Source organism: Octopus bimaculoides, chromosome 8, assembly GCF_001194135.2.
Source record: "Octopus bimaculoides isolate UCB-OBI-ISO-001 chromosome 8, ASM119413v2, whole genome shotgun sequence".
In the NCBI taxonomy this organism is placed as follows: Eukaryota; Metazoa; Mollusca; class Cephalopoda; order Octopoda; family Octopodidae; genus Octopus; species Octopus bimaculoides.
The window spans coordinates 84666034-84677791 of NC_068988.1; the positions used below are offsets into that span (position 1 = coordinate 84666034).

General features: G+C 36.6%; 1 long non-coding RNA gene across 1 annotated transcript in view; it reads right to left on the reverse strand.

Annotated features, from left to right (window-relative positions):
• Positions 1–1955: 1955 nt before the first annotated feature.
• Positions 1956–11758, reverse strand: part of LOC106883168 (uncharacterized) — an 83413-nt gene continuing 73610 nt past the window's right edge. The window contains exon 3 of the long non-coding RNA XR_008264777.1: positions 1956–3563. This is a non-coding gene — a long non-coding RNA (uncharacterized LOC106883168). The remainder of the gene's footprint in view (positions 3564–11758) is intronic.

Sequence of the window (11758 nt, forward strand, 5' to 3'; positions counted from 1 at the left end):
TTCTTCAGGGTTTCACTCCCAAACCATTTCCTAGGTGGGGGGAAGCATGGGTTGACATCAAGGCAGTGATGGTTGGAGATTGGAAATTGCTTCCTCCTAGATGAGCTAAAAGCTCCAAGTGGATGAAGCTCTTTTGTCAAAATCTTGTCTGTCCATACTTTAAAATTAGACCAATGTGGATGAGGGTCATTATCATTGTAGATTGTGAAATTTAAGTAAATGTGGATGGCAATTAAAATATGTGTGTATTAGTAAATGTTTTATAATGTTTTGTAGGTGAGTTTTAGTCTTTTTAGAATTGTTTATTGAAGGGACAGTGCCCATGACTCCTGCATACATTCCCTAACTAGTGACAGGTTTGATGTTCAACTTGGAATAATTATTTGTGTCAGTCAGGGAAAATGTGGGCTAGAAAGGTGTAGGTGCTGGGATAGAATGATTGGAGAAGAGAGCAGATTGATAGTTCAGAGTAAAAGGAGCCATAATTGTGGTAAAAAAAAGACATTAAGTCATCATCTTTTGTGGGGTCTAGAGCTATATTTCATGGATATTTCTGAATGACCTAAGCATAAATGTCACTTCTCAGTTTCTTGTCTCTTAAACAGAAAAAGAAAACCTTCATGACTTTTGTACTATCTTGACAAATTATAGAAATAGGTTGATGAGGGCAATACTCCGAGTTTAGTTTACTAATAAATGTCCTTTCTACAGTCAACTTGAATTGAGAATATTCATCATAACATAATATGTGTGTGTATGTTGTAAGACTAACTGTTCTTTCTAGGTCAGATCTGTTTCATTTTAGTGTGTTTGTTCTCTCTGTTGTTTAAGGAATTTGGTCTCCCTACACATATATGTTAGGGTAAAAACTCTTTAAATTGTTTTTTGTGCTTATGATCTTCTAGAAAGTTATTTTTATTGTAGATTAATGAGTTCCAATGTCTCATGTGTGTTTATTATGACACTTCTCTGTAATTACTTCATTAATTGAACTGTTAATTCTAGAAACTTCTGCTGATTGAACATGAAACTAAAAATGTTTTTTTTTTTTTTTTTTTTTTTTTTTTTTGAGATGTGAAATGAATTTGGAAGTTAAATAATTTCTGAAGATTTCTTAATGCAGTTATTGTTGCAATTGGTTACTATGGTTAATTAGGTTTGAGCAGACTTATAGCTCATAGAAACATCTGACGAAACAAAGCATTTGATCAGATATTTTTAGCATTGTCCCTCCTGTCTTTACTGTTAGAGTATGTTGTCTTAAGACAGAAGACTTGATATGTTCCCATCTTACAAAGACAACAACAAGTTTGTTGGGGGATACAGGTCATGTGATTACACAGAAGCATGCCTCACCAATATGTATGCTACTTGCTTTCTCCCTCCATCACTGTATCATGGGATCTATATTTCAGTGACTTTGTACATTTAGTTGAGGGAGATTTCAATGTTACATTTAAGCTGATTGACTATATACAAAGTTCCTTGCATTGGTTTCTTTCTCTTTAACAGTGGCTCAGTTTGGGAGTAAGTAGGTAAAATAAAAAAGGGAGAAAAAGTAATCAAAGAAAAGAAAAAAAATTTACAAATAAAGAATTATATTATGAAAATAAAATAAAAGTAATAAATGGAATGGTTTGTAAAGTGAGTTATAGAGAGACAACCAACTTTATGATGAACATCGTTTTAATAAAATGATTTATTAATGACCGAAGAACCTCTTTTATTATATACTAAATGTAAATGTAGACAATGGGTAGACAGAGAATATACAGGATAAAAGTAAAATATACTCTCCGCCTCAGTGCTCTTGTAGGTGACAAACCCACATCTTCTATATTTGCTGATTATTGCTACAGACCTCTCTCCAAAGTTTCTCAGATTACTTCGAAGCCTATAAATCAATATCATATGTCATCACCATTCTTTCCATCCTAGCACCAGATGTTTACTAGTTTGTTTTTTTTTTTCTTGTACATACTTCTTTTGAAATTCAGAGTTTGGTGTTCAATTAGAATTTGCCTTTTGATCTGAATTTCTGAATTTTTGGTACCCATTTCTTTGTATTCCATTCTCACAAAGTGGACACCATCTACAGTTATCTGTGATTGTTTAGAAACAAATATTTATACCTTTTACGATCTATAAAATAAAACAACAAAAAACAAACTATATATTACTGAGCTAGGATTTGTTTGAAGAATATATTTGTGTATATATATATATATATATATATATATATATATATATATGTATATATGTATAAATATATATTTATCGAATGATGTAACTGTGGATAAAGATTAAAGAGAATAAATAGGCTGAAGAAGATTACAAAAAAACAAAAAAAAACAAAATCAAAACAAGAAAAAACAAAAACCAAGGAATATGTAACTTCAAACATTAACTGAGACTAGCACCCCCATCAGGGTTAGCTCTCTGGTGTATTTGGTAATTTTGATACTAGCTCTCTACTATTTCACAGTCCAAAATATATAATCTGTCACAGGATGAAGTAAAAATTTCTACATGCTTCAGAAAGACTAGTATCATCTACTAAATTCTTCAAACTTTCTACCAGTCTTTGCTGGAGTATGGAATATTCTGTACCATTAATTTATTTTCTTTTTTTCCCTGTGATTGTTGGTGTTGATGATGGGGGTGGATGGGGTCAGAAAAATTGCTAAGCAATTAAAACTTAAAAAAAAAAAGAAAATAAAATTCTACACAATAATGATATAATATTTTATTCACTGAACATTATAATTCCTGTCGTGTTGGTGAATACTCATACCATTAATATGAGATTCTCATGTTGGCATTTATGCGTTAATCTCTTAATGAATTTGTCAAACTTTGTTCATGGAAAAAAATTATGATAAAAATATTAATAATAATAATAAAAACAAAAACCATATTTGGTGTGTTCAAAAGTATATCTGTTGATTTTGACTTTATTTTTTAATCAGAAATTAATATTTCTATTTCTACATGATTTACATAATTAATATTGCAAATCACTTGACAGCTTAGAGTAGTAATAGTTGGTTATTAGTGTCCGGGACATGAATATTTGATGAGTTGTAATTTCTAACAATGGTTATAGAAAAATGGGGTCTGAATAAAATAAACAAGATCTGTGTCAAGTAAAAACAGTTAAAAATATACTTAAAACAAGATATATGGGTGCTGTGAGGAGAGGTTTTGGACAAAGAGAATCTATGAAGAAGTGTGTTAGAAGGTTGTAAATGAAGATGAAAAGTTTTACACTGAACAAGAACATCCTTGTAGTGGCGCATGTGGCCGCTATTGGCCGCCATCTTGGGAAGTGCCATTGAGCATGTGCAAGGGACTTGCCGTCAGCGTAAGTACCCGGGCACACATGCGCAATGCAACAGGTGGAGAGAGAGCAATAGCGTTCGTCCTCTTCTCTATCTAGCAGCGGTGGTGACAACACGTATCTTCCAGTGCTCTCTCAACTCAATACCGACATGTGGTCGAAGCTTCCTTGGTATTCTAGCGACATGCCTGTTCACCCAGGAACGAAACGGCTCTACACCAACCTAGAATAAATTATTGATCTGTTGTTACCATTATTCCTCGTGTTGTTGTATTTCTGGATTTCAATGATTAATATAAGAACTGGGGAGAGATGGCCGAGCTGTCATATCTCATCCAATTCTTATATGCTATCGTTTCACATTTAAATGGTTAATAGGAGACAGAAAAAGATGAAAATACAATTAACCACTTCACAAAGAAGTCATTAACTGTAGGTAGAAAACATGTAGATGTAAATACAATTGATCCAATATAAAATAGGATCTGCCACTTCCTACTTCATAGTTGACTGAATAGTGGTTAGAAGGGGGACATGTAAGTGTAAATACAATTGATACAGTTGTGAATGGTTAGTGGTAAGAAACATAATGTAAATAATTGTTTCAATATAAAATGGGCTCTTCACAGTCCAGCAGTTAGTGGTAAAAGGAGATATATAATTGTAAATACAATTGCTACCATATGAAGCAGGGAGCACCACCCCTTACTTCAGAGATGAGTCATGGTAGGAAGGGACTTTTAGATGACAAGTGGGAGATCCTGTGACATAACCTGTTGACAGGTACAGATCAGACATTTGGCTAAACTGAAGGTAAGGTGATGTGGTGGAACGACAGGGTATATTGAGCTGTAAAAGCTAAGAAACCGGCTTGGAAAATCTGGAAGGAAGGTGGTAGTAGAATCATTATCAAATAGCTAGAAAGGCAGCCAGGCAACAGGTATACTTAGCTAAAAGGAAAACAGAAATGAAGAGATTTGCAATATGAGGATCAGAGGCATGAAATGTTCTAAATTGAAAGACAATGTTAACCAAAATGTCATTGGCAAGAAGTGTATCTGAAATGATGAAGGCACACTTGCCATTCCTGTGAATGAAAGAAAGAGGTATGAAAATGCTGTTATAAGAGGCTATTGAATGTGGAGAATTTATGGGATAAAGAGGTGCTACTTCATGTCGATCCAGCAGAAGGACTAGCAATCCAAGTTGACTGCAGCATAATAGATGGAGATAGGGAAAGCTGCTGGTCCATCAGGAATAGTCATGGGATAATCACCAGATAGTTTATCAAGTAATATAGAAAGTGTCATACCCAATGACTGGTGGAGTAATATCTTTGTAAACTACTATAAAGGGGAAAGAGTTGCCTTAGAGGAAATTATAAAAGAATCAGGCTAGGAAAGTCACAGAGAGAGAGAGAGAGTCATAATATAATTGATATGAAATAGTTAACCTCAATGGGATGCAGTTAAACTTTGTGCCCAGCAGAGGTACCACATGCAATCTTCTTACTGAGGCAACTGCCAGAGAGAAATATTTGACATTCACTGACTTGAAAAAGATCTTTGACCAGTTACCATACTCTGTAAAGTAGTCTCTAGGGAAACTAGGTGTAGACCAATCTCTTGTGAGTAAAGTGCAAGTCAACAATGAGTTCAGTAATGAATTTAGCATGAAAGTAGAGGTGTATCAAGACTTAGTTTTTAGACCTATTCTATTTAGTCATAGACTATCATAGAGGAGTTTAAGACTGGTTGTCCAAGAGAACTCCTATGCACTGATGAGCTAGTCTTCAGAGCTGAATCTATAGTAGAATTAGAAAAATTCCAGACATGAAAGCTAAACCAAGAATTGTGAGGTCTTAGGGTAAACCTAGCAAAGAAGGTTTTAGTAAGTAGAAAAGAAGTTAGGACCCTGGTCTTCAAAGTAATAACCTTGCTTGATATGCAAAGAAGTTGGTATAAACTCTATAAGCTATAAACACATGAGGTGTGGTGGAATCACAGGCAAACTAACAAAAAATAAGCATATGTAACAGATTCACTGAGCAATATGTGTCCTTTTAAATGCCTGGCTGGTTGCTAAAAGTAGTTGATAGCTTCTGTTACCTAGGTAACATAATTAGCAGGAGAGAGGGTTGTGAATAAAGTATGGTAATCAGGGTAAGAATGGGTTGAAAAAAGTTTAGGGAAGTACTATTACTGCTAGGAACAAAGGTCTTTTCCCTCCAGAGTGTTATGGGTAAATTGTATGGCACTTGTGTCAAAACTGTGATCTTGCATGGTAACAAGATGTGGGTCTTGACTACAAGACAAGAAAGTAATGAAGCCAGTATGTTCCTATAGATGCACAATATTAATATGTGTACGAATGCCAAGTACAAACTGAGAGAAAAATTAAGTATAAGAGGAATGTGATGCATACTGAAGATGACAACTGCATAAGAAAATACTGAGCACTCCAATTTAGTGGAACCTCCAGAAGAGTTAGTCTAAGGAAGACTTGAGACAAAATGATGAAGGCTGACCTGAGGAATTTGTACCTTGGAGAAAATGAAAAGGACTGTATTGATTGGCAATATGCAAGGTTACAGAAGACCTGATCTCATAATTAAGCCCTCACTCCACCTTCAGAGCTACATATATGAGTGTGAATATATGTATGATTTTTCCTCGTGGGTCACTTACATTTCCTCTCACTTCTATGTGTATGATTCTATGTACTTCAAACTTTGGCTTTGTACAAATAGCTATGCTCACATATTTCATATCTATCTAATAGACTCTATTTGTGTGCCTGTATCATTTTATGTCCTTCTCACGAATGCTCTCTAAATGTGGCAATGACTGAAACCTATTTATTTCTTGTGGTTCATCAATGAATTGTGGAATGAACAGCAAAGCAAAAGCAGGCATTGGGGGGGAAATTATGTCTGGTCATGAATGAGAACACAGAAAGCCACACACACCTTTATTTCAGACATAGATATCTGGTACAAGTCTTCCCGAACACAGTTAGAAGCCCCTACCCTATTTTTCCTATCAGGCCCAAAGTTTAGGGCAACCACCCTTAATGTTAGTGTGATGAGAGGTAGGTGTGTATTGGCAAGTGGCTTTGTGCTGTGAGAAAGAGTCAAGATGAAGGGAGTGCCTCAACCAAGCTCCTCACAGGCAAGAAACATGTATAAATTCTTCTGAATAGTTTCTATTAGCAGAAACATGATTAGATAAGGTAATTGAAATAGTATGTGATAGAAGTATTAAGCTTAGACTAGTCATAGGCAAACCGACTGTGACAGTTATTTCAGCATATGCACTGTATTCAGGAGTGGTAGACATTCAGAAGGATTGTTTTAATGAGTCCCTCCTGCAGACTATTTTGGTTGAAATGACAATAGCTTCATCACAGCTGGTGATTTTTATGTACATGTTGAACAATACCATATTGGCTTTTCTGGAGTATATAATGGCTATGGGTTTGGTATGGTGAAATGAGGAAAGATCAAGACTCCTGTGATACAAATGATATCACAATCTCTAACGGGAACTCCAGGAAACTACTTAACCAGTTTAGTTCACTTAGCAAGATCAGCTCACAAATGTTGATGGTTACATTCGTTCATGAAGTCGACAGTCACCCTGATTGAGATAGGTCTTCAAGAGACAAGGAACCATTCCTAAAGTGTGAAATCCACTTGTAAACTTATGTCAATTTGGTGGACGAAGATTGGAAAGTTGAAGGAACCTCTGTTGGTCATAGATTCAAAAAATATTAAATGACATTTATGATAGTAGGTGAGAGATAGAAACATATAACATGGAGCAAAACTGACTGCTTTATAGAGCAATCTACTGCTTTATAGAGTAGTCTCACTCAAAATCCATTGGCAGGAGCTCCAGGACACACCAGTTACATCAAAAAGTTTGTCACTTGTTTGGTGATAGTCCTCCAAGATCAGTTTACAAATCTTCGTGATGTTTACAGTCATTCATGAGGTCGACAGTCACTCTGAATGTGGTTGGCCTTCAAGAGACAAGGGACCATTCCAAAAGTGTGAAAACCAGTTGTAAACTTGTGTTTTGCTCATGGCAGCATCCTTGTAAGCTGTTTGAAGCATAACAACTGTTTCAGTCACCATTTTCCCCAGCAGAAAACAGAATTTTATGGAAGCACGCTGTTCCTTCATTCCAGCCATTGCAAAAATCGACAAATGGGGGAGAAGCACTACAAAACGAAGATGCACCAAGTGGCAACACGACATTAGCCACTACCACCAGTCAGCAGACTGATGCCTGAGGGTTGTATCAAGTGGCTTCTAGTGGCAGAAACCTGAACTACATTGGGCTTGTCCCACAGAGAATGTTTCTGGTTATTTTTGGGTACCCCCTCATAATTAGGTACAAGCTTAATCTAGGTGAGATACAGTTTGGCTTTTTCCCAGGAAGAGCCACCACTGATGCCATATTCCTTGTAAGATAGCTGCCTAACATTCGTTGACATGAAGGTCTTTGTCAGAGTTCTTTCCTTTGTGATTTGGTAGTTGCAAAGGAAACTAGGAGTTAATGTATGGCTTGTGAGGGTTGTACAATATGTGTATAAAGAGGTCAGCAAAATGAGGATTAGTAATGAGTTCAGCAATAAATTTAATGTGCAAGTTGAGTATATCAGGGCTCAGTTCTCAGCTCCTTCCTATTTATCGTAGTCCTCTGGGCCATAACAGAGTGATAAAAATGTCTGCCTTTGAGAACTCCTATGTATGATGACTTAGCTTTTATAACAGAATCTGTAAAAGAATAGAAGCTGAAAAGCCAGACATAGAAGCAAAATCTGAAAGTTCATGGATTTTAAGTAAACTTAGTAAGAACAAAAGTTTTAGTAAACAAGACATTTATAGCATCAAAGAAATGGCCATGCTTCAACTGCAGGAATAGTGTCAGTAGAAATTCTATAGGATGTACATAAAATAAATCATGGACACACAAAAGCTATAATGGTTCACAGACAGTCTAATGGAGAAGGCGGATTTCAAATGCAGCTGGTGCATTGGGACAGCAAGCACCAAAATCTCAACTGTCCAGATTGTTCCAATCAAATTAGAGGTGGATAAGAACAGGTTGGAAAATGTTCAAGGTTACCTCTGCTGGTAACAATGGGTTTCTCCCCCAAGGTCAAGGGCAGGCTTGTGTGGAAAGTGTGCTGCTACATGGCAGTGAGATTTAAATACAGAAGACTAGAAAGAAAGGATGCAAGCGTGCTTCACTGGATGTGTCACGCTAGTGTGTACGAATGACAAAGAATAAATGAACTGGAGGACAAACTGGAAAGAAAAGGTATCAAATGTTGCGTGTAAAAGAAGAGACTGTGATGGTATGGGTATAGGATGCAGCTGCACAAGCAAGTGCTGAGTACTAAAACGAATGGCACCAGTGATAGAGAGAGAAACCAAGGAAGACTTTGGATGAGGTGATGAAAAATGATCTCAAGATGATGATGGTTATGACAGAAGACTGCTTTGACAGGTTATAAATGATATTGCAGAAGATTCAACCTTCTATGCATTGGTGAAATACTTGTTGAATAGTAGGGCAGTGCATGCACCTCTCTCTTGCCTATTGTTTTCTGTATGTGTTCCTACCCACATAGCTACAATTCCAGTGGTTCTGTAGTTCAACTTCAAACTTTTCATAAGATTTATGAGGGGATGCTGAAAAGTTCTTGGCTTTAAGAGTATCACAAAAGGCCTGGCTGTAGGCTCAACCTTCCAAGTTCTTTTACAGGGCTTAATAAATTGAAGGACTACTGCAATAAGTGTGTGAAATTGAGAGGAGAAAAAGTTGAATAATATCTTAATTAACTGATCCTCCTGTATTTTCTTTTACCTGAAGCCAGGAACTTTTCAGCACCATCTCATATGACCACTACTGCTGTCACTAATGTTTTGTCTATCAAAATATTATCTAAGATTTAGTGGCCCCCTTTCTTTATCCACTTTTCCTTCTATTGTCTTGGGGGCTGTCATTGCGATTTTTAGCACTTCCTAGTCAAACAGTATGTCCTGCTTTTACATTTTGCCAGTTGGTATTTCCACAATTTCTCAGCAACAAGAAGCTGTAAGCAGGCTGATTTCAAATCAACAACAATGCAAGCCCCTGCCAATTGCTTTCACTTTTAAAAAGCCCCTCTCCCCTTGTACACGTGGATTCGATGCTTGTGTAATATGCCATGTAGGCATTTAACACTGAGTAGACATTACATTTTGTTAACTGAGTCATTACCATCAGTGGTAATGCTCCACTTTCCAGCTCCTCCACATAAAGCATTACAATATCTTCTTTGATCCATCTCTCCACATCCCACCAAATTCAACATCATCTCCTCCATTTGAACACTTATAATAAATTATTGTATTCTTCAACAATAGAAGCACTCTCTTCCAGAACAATTCCAGTGTCCATTGCTTATTGTCAGTCATTTCATGGAAATTCTTGCTTTCAATCTTCCAAAAGACATTCCTTTCTCCATGCTTGCTTCAGCAATTCCACAGTCCTCGTATTTTGGTTTTGCACACCCATGCCAAATTGTGCTCCTCCAAATTCTAATTCATCCCTACTGATTATAATACCTCCCATTTACACCCATCATTCACCAACACCATCAATGAAGTAGTCAATCATGTTTACCTGAATCTTTAATCATGTTCCATGTATCATCAACTCTACAGTGCTAGTACCTCCACACTTAATTTCTCTTTTATTGATTGCCTTTAAGCCATTCATCCTACTCCTGCTATCTCCCAGCCATGGAGTCAATAAAGTGGTTGTGCAGCATGAGTCAGCATGGACTCTCAACACCCACCTGCTTAGAACTTCCACTGCAGGCAGCTGAATGTAGGAGCACCGCTACTCAGTTGATTGGGTAGCTAGCACCTCTACTCAGTTGACCAGGTAACTAGGGCAACTGACTGTTGCCCTAGTTTCAATAGTTTACTATTATCCTGCCTGGCCACATTAATAGAAAATCAATTCAGATAGGGCTCATAATCCATGACTATATGTGACCCTTGACACTAAAAGCTCTGTTTCTTGAATGTTTGAAAAGAATGTCTTCTTTTCCCTCTTAATCCCCCTACTTAAAGTTTGCTGATTTATTATATCTGGTCTCACTGAAACCACTACTGTGTTCAAAATTAATGCCTTAGCTCAAGTCACTAAATCTCCAACAGATAGGCTCAATGTCCTGGAAATGCTGCAGCCCTACTGAAATGTGATCAAGAAGCTATGAATCCTAGTTTAACCATAACTTCCTAATCTACTACTGGTAAATCTGATTAGTCCAGCCAGCCTTTTAAACTCATTAACAAACATTACCTGTTCCTCAGTCCATATAATTCTTCCTAGCCTGCTATAGCCCACAAACTCCCCTTACCTCTAAGAAGTCTTCTTTCAATCTGACTTTTATTTTCCTGCACTCAGCTGGTCTTCATCAGTCATCCTCATGTACAATGCCAACACATCTAATTCAGATACAGTGGCATTAAACTCACATCTGTGACAAACTCTGCAGTTTTACTAATAGTTGTACTTTCTTCACTCACATGACCGTAGTTTATGGAAGAATAGGCAAACAACAAAATGATCTTACCTTAATTAATGTCTTCCCATTCCAGAGGGCAAGAAAACAGGTAGTTAAATTGCACACAAGGAAAAAGAAATCACTGTTAACCAAAAAACTTTTAATTAATTAAGATTAAATTCTTAGAGAGAAGTATCTTTTTATAAATGATAAAATTCCAATTAAAAAGGCAAGGGAGACAACCTTGAAACTATAATTAAAGTTAAATATGTTATGTAGTGGAGAGCAAATCTGGTCATTAGCAGTACAGTAACAACTCCAGACATATTTTAGACATTAGATAATGTAGTCATATATATTCTAAAAAAAAAAGGTGGAATGGTCATTGTAGGAATTCCTTTGATCATATGCATGGTCAATTTGAGGTTGAGCAACAACTATTACTTATCTATACTACCTTTTAGTTATACTACCACCTAGCTGTAACGCCATCTAATTATCACATTACCTATCTGCAACACCACCGAGCTATACCACTAACAAGTTACTGCACAATCTGGGTACTCTACCTTCTGATTACAATACCACTAAGCTATACCACTTTCTAGCTATCACCTAACTGATGTAACACAGATATACTGTCTTCATGTACATGTGTGTGTGTGCGTATGTAATTGTAGTGAAATACATGTTACATCAGGTTTGTTCACAGAAGCTAAATAGCCACCACCATCACCAACATAACCCTCCATCATCAACACAACCATAACATCACCAGAAAACCAACACCTCTGTTATCATCAATATCATCAGTACCACCACCACCACCACCACCACCACCACCAC